General features: G+C 35.9%; 1 long non-coding RNA gene across 5 annotated transcripts; it reads left to right on the top strand.

Annotated features, from left to right (window-relative positions):
* Window positions 1-273: 273 nt before the first annotated feature.
* LOC113275505 lies at window positions 274-3,855 on the top strand. 5 transcript variants are annotated; one of them, XR_003323632.1, is made up of 4 exons: window positions 280-1,535; window positions 1,625-1,740; window positions 2,472-2,554; window positions 3,419-3,855. It is a non-coding gene; the product is annotated as an uncharacterized LOC113275505 (long non-coding RNA). The 5 variants fall into 5 exon arrangements; XR_003323630.1 differs by having other exon boundaries at window positions 274-1,535; window positions 1,625-2,554; XR_003323629.1 differs by having other exon boundaries at window positions 279-1,740.
* Window positions 3,856-9,895: the final 6,040 nt, after the last annotated feature.

The raw sequence follows: 9,895 nt of genomic DNA, 5'->3' as shown, positions 1-9,895 counted from the left end.
GTTTAAGATGAACGTTAATTAATAGGAATTAATCTAAGAACGATCTGGATACGAAACTAGTACGATTGAATAGGTCTCTAAAAGTTATACGGAATGGACTACTCGAACGTGTCATTCGGATACCGGACGAAGCAAATATCAACATATTACTATGAAGGGTAAAATCGTCATTACTCGGGAAAACCTTGTTGATGCAACGCAGACACGTTGTGTCTTCCCTTATCAAGCAAGTGGGTGTCCTAGATATTCCTTTGGCCTTATCTTCACCAAATCGAGCTGAGAGAATCATTTTCTCTCATTCTTCTTTCTTTTTTTTCTTCTTCTACCGCTCCTCTGTTCTTCTTCTTCTTCTTCTTCTTTCTGTCGAACTCAGTTCAAAGGATTGAGCTTAGTTTATGGGTAACTCGTAGTTTTGTAGAGAGATAGTCGAATCAAGAGTTTTATTAAGAAGTTTCAGAGATAGAAAAATAAGAAATCAGTTGAGAAGTTAGGGTCTTGAGTTGATTGAGTGCTTGTGTGGAACAAAAAAGGAGTTGATGTTGATAACGGTGAACAAGAGAATGAATTTTGCATGATGATGTTGATTAAAGAAACAATAGAAATAAGAATTAGGGTTCATGGATTTAATTGAGTTATCTGTTGAATTGAATCAAGGAAGATGAAATTGAAGGTTTAAGTGACAAATTAGAGATGGGTTTTCAATTGATTTGAAGATTGAGTTTTGAGTTAGGGATTCTGAGACGAAATCGAAAATTAGGGTTTTTTATTGAATCGAAGTTTGAATGAAATTATTCAGTTGATTGAGTTGTTCATAGATGAAGGATAAATGGGTTATTGTTGAATTGGTGAGGTGAGGTAGTTCTGTTGAAGGTTCTGCAAATTAGGTTTTTGTGTAAATGTTCAGAGATATGTTAGACGAAGAAATTGAAGCTGATGAAGACTGTAAGGCGTGGATTGAAGAAGAATTTGACTGGTAGAAGCTAAACATGCTAATGAATTGAGGTAACTGCTTTTCTCAGTAAACATAGTAAAGAGATTAAATTTCATTGTTGAGTTTACAAGTTATTGGGTTTATGTGTGATTAGATTTGATGAATGTTAGGATGTTACAGAGATGATGATGGTGGTGACTATGAAGAGAATATGTTTAAAGTTAGGGCTGAATTGTTATTACAGATGGAACAAGCTTGATATGGGTGAACTTGAGTTACATGATTGTTAACTTAAGAAGTATAAGAGTGACTGGTGTTGGTAGTATCAGCAGAGAGGTTGTGGAACTGAATTAACTGTGTAATGGAATTTCAGGTGGCTGTATTGAGATGCAGTTAAAGTTAAATTAACTGGTAGAGACTCAGTTGGGTTATATAGGGTTACTTGAGATGAAGCAATTGGGTGTTAGTGATATCTTGAGTAAATGAAATGCAGATGATAAGATTGTAGTTATGTTGATACTGCTGAATTGTGAATGGAGTATGAAATGAATGGGGTGATGGGGTTTACTAATGTTTCATTTGGGGCTTGCCACTGCTATTGCAGGTAAGCCGAGTTTATGGTTGTGAGTTAGTTATGAAGCTTACATAACTTTAATGTAGGATTGAAGTAACACAGTTGCAGTGTAATTGCAGTTGTAGATGATTGTACTGAATTACAAGTAGTGATGGTGTTAAATTGAAGTTGCATTTAACCTAAAACTGGTGGTGATTCAGTTTAGTGGATGTGTTGCTAAAAGCTGCAACTGCAGGTATTTGAGATGTAATTATGTTTGTAATTTAATTCTGAAGTTTGTTTAAGATAAATATATTGATATTGAATTGTTAAAATGAAAGATGAGGAGAACTGTGCTTAGTGTAAGGTGCTGGTGATACACCATTATGGTGTGTCTCAGTTTTTGGCCTGTGCAATGGCCTTGGCAAGATTGCATTCAGTTTAGCTGAGTGATTATGTTTTAGCTAAGATGTAACCAGTTAGTTGCCTTACTCGTACGGCTCGGTTTGTCTGACTGAGTCGACTCTTATGATTCAGTCTAGGTGACTGAGTTGACTCTGCTTGACCGATTGATTACCCTGGACTTGACCTTGACTGGACGTAGACTGTTAGTTGGACCCTTTGGCCTTCAGTGACCGGTAGATTGACCCAGTTGGGTCAGGACATGTGTAATGGGTTTGTTTAAGTGGACTTGGGCTTAGGGCTAGTTATCCTAGATTGATGTTTGGACCATTATGGTCTGACTTAGCTTATGATTCCTTCTACATAGTTGTAGACCCTTTTAAGACTTAGCTAATGGACTATAATTTACAACCTAATTGGATTAGTAAACTCTTAGTTATGTTAAAGATAGAGAATGAGATACCATAATGGGCTTAGAACCAGTAGATAGTTCACTTAGCTTATAACTGGAACTTGTATGAATTATGTTATGAGTCTTGTGTGAGCCTTTTGGCTATATTCTTAGAGTTCTTGTATGATTAACAGTTAGTCTATTAACAACGATCGATTCAAAGGATGAACCAGTGGATCGTGGATCTCGAGGTAGGCGTGGCTTGTCATTAAAAGAGGTGGGAATACATTTGACTCTTTGGTAACCATTATTGTTTTCCTTTACAAAAGTTTATGTTTAACAAACTCATGTTTTTCTGTTTGTGCGTTCTATGCATTGTTTAACTTGTATTACGATAATTCTGTTAATTATGTTAATCTTTCCATGGTCTGGAAAGGACCTGTAATGTTTTGTTGTCAATAAGAATTTTTATGGGAAATAAGAATTTCCACCTGTGTTATATAGGATACACTCCTTCACATTTATACCTAGATCTTTTATGATATATTGGTCGGAAGTTTGCGAGTTCGGAACCGTCGACATCCATACATACGATTAGGTGTGGATTTGCGAGTTCATAATTGCACAACCATAATATACATTGTTTGAAGAAGGAGTTTGTCCATATACATATTTGTTTGTTTCAGTGACTTGGTCACTGTTTAATGTTTCGGAAGAAAATGTATTGTTTTCCAACTCTTGTTTATGATTACGTGAAAGTTATATGTTATTCCTGCTGGGCACCCCTTTTAGGGATGATGTGCTCACCCTTTCCTACTTTCAGTTTCATAGACAGATCAGAGTTGCGCATCGAAAGCTTCTACGAGTTGACTCCGTTAATTAGTTAACTTCTGCTATATTATGTTGTATATTCTATTTATAAACCAAATGACTATTGTATATGTATCATTTGAGAGAAATTCTTGTATATATATTTCTGAGTGGGGTTAGTTTTGGGTTGAGTTTTATAGCAGATTTCTTAATTGATTGTTTAAGTAAATGATTTAGATTCTTAGTGCCTCTTTGTTTAGCTAATCTCTTGGATTCAGCTTCTAGCTTAGGGGGCGCTACAGTTTTGCTCTAATTTTAAGAGATGGTGCAGGAACCTTCGAGGGAGGAAGAGCGGGACCTTCAACAAGGCAAGATCCTCAACAAGTAGAGGTGGTAGGAATTCTTTAAGCACCAACATGGGATCAAGAAAAAAACCTCAGAGATTTCAGTGTCGAGGGAGAATGCGAAAGCTTATTCAACTATCTCAATGGAAAGGTTTCAGATATTACTTGCGAAGTAAAGCTCTTCTGGAATAAGCTGACAAAGTAGCAAGGAATTGTTCAAACTTTTTAGGTCTTCATTTTGTTTCTAGATTATGAAATGTTATAGCAGACTCCTTAACTAATTATGCAAAGACTTTAAATTCATTCAGGGATTGAGATGATATTCCCCCTCAATGTATTCAACACAAACTCTCAGTAAATAAATCTAATAGCCGGAATGTCCTTCCCTAAGCCTCCATATTATATGGATCTATTATTGATGTAATTCAGACTCATTCTGAGTAACTCTTTTAATGAAATACCACAATTAACAAAAAAAAAATAAGAAGAAAAATGACAACTGTTTGTAGCGGAAAACATAGAGGAATTAAAGAGGCAAAGAGATGTTTCTATTGATCAACATCAGTTGTTTTATGAAACAATGTCCTATATATACTTCTAGGAAGTAAACCTTAGACACTATATTGGGCTGCACATCCATGGGCTACAAGCGCTACAACACTCCCCCTTGTGCGGTCCAGTTGAGCTTCATATGTAGTGCTTCGAATATAGTTCTCCAAATGTCGTCCTCTCCTTGATTACTTGTGCCGAAATCAATTGCCTCATTAAAACTTTTACAAGGAAAATCCCAGTGGGAAAAAACCTTGGTACAACTCTTCACATGTTGTCTCGTATTTTACATATAATTTATTACATGTAATAAGGTCTTTAAAGACCGACGAGTTTAAGTTAATTTCCTCGTTAAAACTTCGTCAGGAAAAACACCATAGGAACAAAACCTGAAGTAAAGAAAAATAGTACAATATCAATTGAACTTAGAGCATAGTTAGATTTGTATACGTTTCCTCATTAAAACCTTGGCAAGAAAAACCCAGTGAGATAAAACCTTGACGAAGGGAACAGAGTACAACGTGACCGATACAAGTAAAGGGGATCTGTTGCAGATGATCACTTTGCTCCGTTGAAGTTGACTAGTTGCTTCACAACTTCTAAGGCAGAAAATCCTCGTGGGAAATACAATATCCTTAGCTGGGAAATTACTTCCCGTGTTTGTTGTTGTCTCATTAAAAACCTTGCGGAGTAACAAAACCCTGTGGAAAAAAGTAACCTCGATGAAGGAAAAGAGTTCAACACATCATTAGATGCTCCCCCTGATGTCAGACAATTTTCGTTAGTCTAATGCAGTTAGAAGGAGTTTATCACACTTTACTTTGGTGACTTGAATGTTTATAAGACCGCGTTGTTGATTCTGGAAGTTACGTTGCTTAACAGACTACCGCGTTTCATTTCTTTGATTCAGATATTTTTTAGTAATATCAATGCGATCTTTATGTCTTGAATGTTCAACATACTTGATGCCTTTAGTGTTGTCTCGCTAAAAACCTTTTCGAGTAACAAAACCCTTTGGGAAAAACTATTCTCGATCGAAGGGAAAAAGAGTACAACACAGCTTCAATTTCGAAGTAAAATATGTCGACATCATATCCTTGGATCCCCCCTGATGTCGGCATCTCCCCCTGATTACTTTCAGAGTTGTTCCAGACAGTTCCTTTAGTCATGTTTTTTCGAAACTGAATATTGGTAATGATTTTAAAAATAATCTACCATATCTCCCCCTAATTACTTTCATTAGGGAAGAGATTATTGTTCCTTCATAATCCACAACTTTTGGATTGCACTTTCATTAGCATTCATTTTTTATGTCTTTGTAGGGGTAAAACAAATTTATGTCAATGGTTACTTTTAAGTACATGATTACATTCACTATACCATTCCAATGACGTTGCGTTGGCGCTGAGCTATATCTAGCTAACAAGTTCAGTGAAGATGTAACATTTGGCCGAGTACATTACACTAAGTACAATAATGCGTCTATTATACTTTGATAAGGAAAGTTCATCTCCCGACACAACTTCGTCATCTTCCTTTAGACGAATTGGTCATTTATGTACATTTGAAACTCGACTAATCATGAGAGTGCTAGAAGGATGCATGTCCTTTTTAAATTGCCTGACAATGGACATATACAAACTGGTGGAAAATATACCACAAGCTCGGTCTTCGATCGAGTTTTCCCTAGATTTTTCATTTCAAATTCGGATTTTAAATAGCTCTTAAGGTCTCTTATTCCATTAAGAGTACTTATCATGTCCATATCGTTGACATTGATAGTTATAATTATGAATCAAGAACTTATTTAATATGCATGACACAAAACCGTACTTGTTTATCCCTTCCCAATCAAATAGTCACTTAGACGGGTATACCACATCTGTCTGATTGTTTAAATCAATAAGTGAGTGTTCAAGTGTAACTGCAAACACACTCCGTGGTTTAGAGTCATTCGACTTGGGAATCAAAAGGCCATCATGCACTTTTTCAAATATCTTCTATCTCTTGATTCTTTCAGAGATACGTAATAACCACATACATATGTTGCATTTCAAGTCCTTTTGAAATTACCAACCTAACTAAGTAGCGGAACGCTATAACGTTCATTACAAGAGGACAATTCCAGGGCTTTGTGAGAAACCTTGCGCCACAAGGTGAGTCTTGATACTTTGAGACTTCATTATTCCCACTGTGCTCTATGACAAATAATTATGTATGTCCCATAGGCTTTACACTTGGTTGGTTAGCACTACCACACCAAATACCCGTATATTTGCCAAAGAACTAAGTTCTACCTGGGTTGCGTTGGCCAAAGATGCTATTTATTTGAAATTAATCAAAATAAAACATGGTTAGATCTCATTGTTCTTTACTTTTGGAGCAACTATTTATGGATTATATCATCACTGTGCACGCATGATTCTTCCATTGACTCATGTGCATTCTCATAATCCGTCAGGATTTCACTGTTCTCTAGAATCATTTAAAACTTCGGAGCGTCCTCCAATTTGATTCATGGACATAGTCAGAGACAATCAAATGAGATGATTTCATTAATGATACAAATTAGTTCGTGCCTTACTCATCTAATTCCTTTCTAGATGAGCATTGATCGAACCTGGTCGTCTCTCCATCTTCCTTTATGGAGCCACGACATCAACTACACTTCCACCAAGTGTAGTTGCAACACCTTAGTCTATAGTGTACCTCATAATGAGGATTTCTAACCTTACAGGAATATTTGCAGCTGGTATGTGTGATCTTGTCACTTTAGCGACATTAGTGTACATTCTGAAAATCGATTATTCTTTGTCACTTCACATTTACATTTGTGGAGTAAAAGAATCAATATGAGACACGGTGGGAACACACCACGACAATTCCTATAGTTCCCTTAGAAAATACGTTTTCTTATCTTCCCCTAACGACGGGAAGACTGTCTCATTAACATGACAACCCGCAAATATAGCGGTAAGAGATCTCCTGCCAAAGGTTTTAAAAATGCGGATAATTGTTGGGAACTCATTTCCAACATAACTACTTAACAGTTTTGAAGACCAATCATAGTACGATGTGGGGTCGTAATGGCACATATACAGTGCAACCAAAAATGCGTAAGAACACGAATGTCAGGCTTAAATCCAGTTACCAACTGGTACGCAGAAAAGGTTGACTAATATTGGGTTCTAAAACGAATTAAGTTAGATGCGTGTAATATTGCATATCCCCAAAGAAATAAAAGGTAGGTTGGTACGCATAACCTATTCCTTAGACACCATCTATAACCTTTGATGGTAGCCTCTGCTAGACCATTGGGTATAAGATGCTCTATATTGATCCTATTAAACATGGAATATTCATCAAGTCCTTTTGATGTGAATTCTCTAGCATTAACAAGGGTGGTTAGCCTTTGCACTTTGAATTATTTACGTAATATGTGCTAGGAGTTTTCAAAACGCAAATTTCTTGGGAACTATAACTAGTCCAAAATGTCAAAACATTCACTAGATCCATCAGTCACTTTAATGGTCCGCATTCTGCATGAATATTTTTCTAAATTTCACCTTGTTTTCTTTGTAATATGGAATTTTTACCATTTGCATCTTAGGCTGGTCTTGATCCTGTTTTACTGAAGACTTTGTAAAATGAGTGATATGCTCTCTTACTTAAAAGCATAATGGGAGGGAGGAGGGGGCTGTGCATCTGGTACTTTAGAAAACACTTATTGAGAGATATGTTGTTATTGTGTCAATCTATTTCCCGTTGTCTCATACAAACCGATGTATGTATGAGTCATTTCAAAACGAAACATCATGTCACAACCAAAGTGCCTTTATGGTTATGTCAAAGTCTGTATGAGTCAATTTCCGACATTTCATCGTCGGAGTCAATATGGATTCAATAATCCTAATACTATAGTGATTTACATTTCACTAGATTGACTCATTAGTTTTTCTAAAATATATTTCCTTCCAAATACATTAGAGACTATAAAAGATGCAATCAATTACATTCCCATCACTGTGAGGTTCCACATGATATCCATTTGCATGGATTTCTTTGGAATTTAACAAGGTGCGGTTATCTCTCAGTACATGTAGAGATTTTGTGACGTCTTTGTTCTATCTCGAATTTTTTTTTGAGTAGTGTTGCTCTCGATGATCCAATCCTCGTAGTCACGTTATAAGGAAATAGTTCAACAACTAGTTTAAATTCCTTAAGCTGGTGGGAGGGAAACCACTATCTGTTAGACATGGAGTCTTGAGATATTAAATAAGTAGTGCGGCCTAGTTAGTAACAAAAGTGTGATACAACTCAATTACTTTAGAGTGAATGTATGTTACGTTTCATCTAGATATATCTCAAGTTCTTTAGAGAATTTATGTTTTTTTTGGTTTTTGGGAATGACGTACTTTTCATTCCATAAACGCAGATATTGGATCTAGTTCAATTAAATATTCAATTGGCCAGACAAAATTCTTCTTATCATTAAGGTTGATGTCTAAATTATGACCTTCCTATGGAAATTGGTTGCTACTATGGTTCCCGCATTACATTGCTTGTACCAATACCGGTAAACAGATTCATTCCCAACTCTTTGGTGAGAGCTAGAATTACATCTTAGCTTCATCCCATGTTCAATTGATACATGTACTTTGGTGTCATTACCGCTGGTAGGTGGAAAAAAATACATCTTTGTCTCATGATATATATGTCCCTTTTCACATGTTTTATATGAGCCGGTACGTCTAACCCTCATTACTTCGGGGTTCTTTCCATTTTCAATTTTGATACATTTAGCTTAATTGGAGAAATTTCTTTATCTCAACGGGCCAAGAGAATCTCACAACACATGTCAACCACTTACTTTAGGTTGAATAGATTACTAAAGATAGTTCTCTTGTTGTCATACTTCAACATATACTGGTTCGTTAGTATAACAGATGAAATAGAGAAATGAAAATTTTATGACTCATATCACCTTTTGTGAGTTCATCCACAAAAATTGGAATACATGTGATTTTATTTGAACATATCTTTTGAAACTACTAACAGATTAATAGTCGAGCAAGTGGATTACATCCCAAAGAACATTCAAATTTTAGGACAAAATATCGAGTTGGTACAGCCAATTCAACTAAATGATCGAGTTGATACAACAGACATCATTCAACTATAGCCAATATCATACTTAAGAGAACAAAATAATATTAAGACCAAAATTCTTAATGAACGAAGTCAACTGTCGTAATTTAAACTGACCGTTTATATGATATGGACTTATATTAAGGAAAATAAAGAACTAGGCATGTTCTACAAAAAAATAACCCCGATAAGTATTCAATGTTAAAGCCAACAGTAACATTAGTTACAAACTTACATACCTCATGCTCATGTTTTGGTTCCCACTGCACATAGACAAAATCGGAATGGGCTTGATCACGCACGGCCCAAAACTGGAACATGACACATTGCTGGAACAGGACAGCAACTGGCCGAACCGGGTTGGTCTGGGTTGGGCCGAACCAGGTTGGTCTGGGTGGATCAGACCGAACCAGTTGGAGACTTTCCTTTATCCTCCAAACGTCTCATGACAGTATCGCACACCCCATATCTCCTTTTTTGCCGATTCTCTTCCACGGATTTGACAGTATCGTACCTTCCCAGGTTTCCTTTTTCACGTACATACCATTTTATATGACAAATTAGTATATCAAATCACACCAACCCATCAATCATAAATAATAATTATAATCGTAATCAAAATCAATCACGAAAACAACACAATCAATCACTGATATAACTATTACGATATGAATAATATAGTATTCAAAAAAACTAATTTGTTAATGTTATCGTTTGATTGGCTATGGTATAGCCGTATATGACAGGTTCAAATCAATATGTATAAA

The sequence above is a fragment of the Papaver somniferum genome, chromosome 4, assembly GCF_003573695.1.
Source record: "Papaver somniferum cultivar HN1 chromosome 4, ASM357369v1, whole genome shotgun sequence".
In the NCBI taxonomy this organism is placed as follows: domain Eukaryota; kingdom Viridiplantae; phylum Streptophyta; class Magnoliopsida; order Ranunculales; family Papaveraceae; genus Papaver; species Papaver somniferum.
The sequence above is the reverse complement of the archived record's forward strand: the minus strand, read 5'-3'. Positions and strand labels throughout refer to the sequence as shown.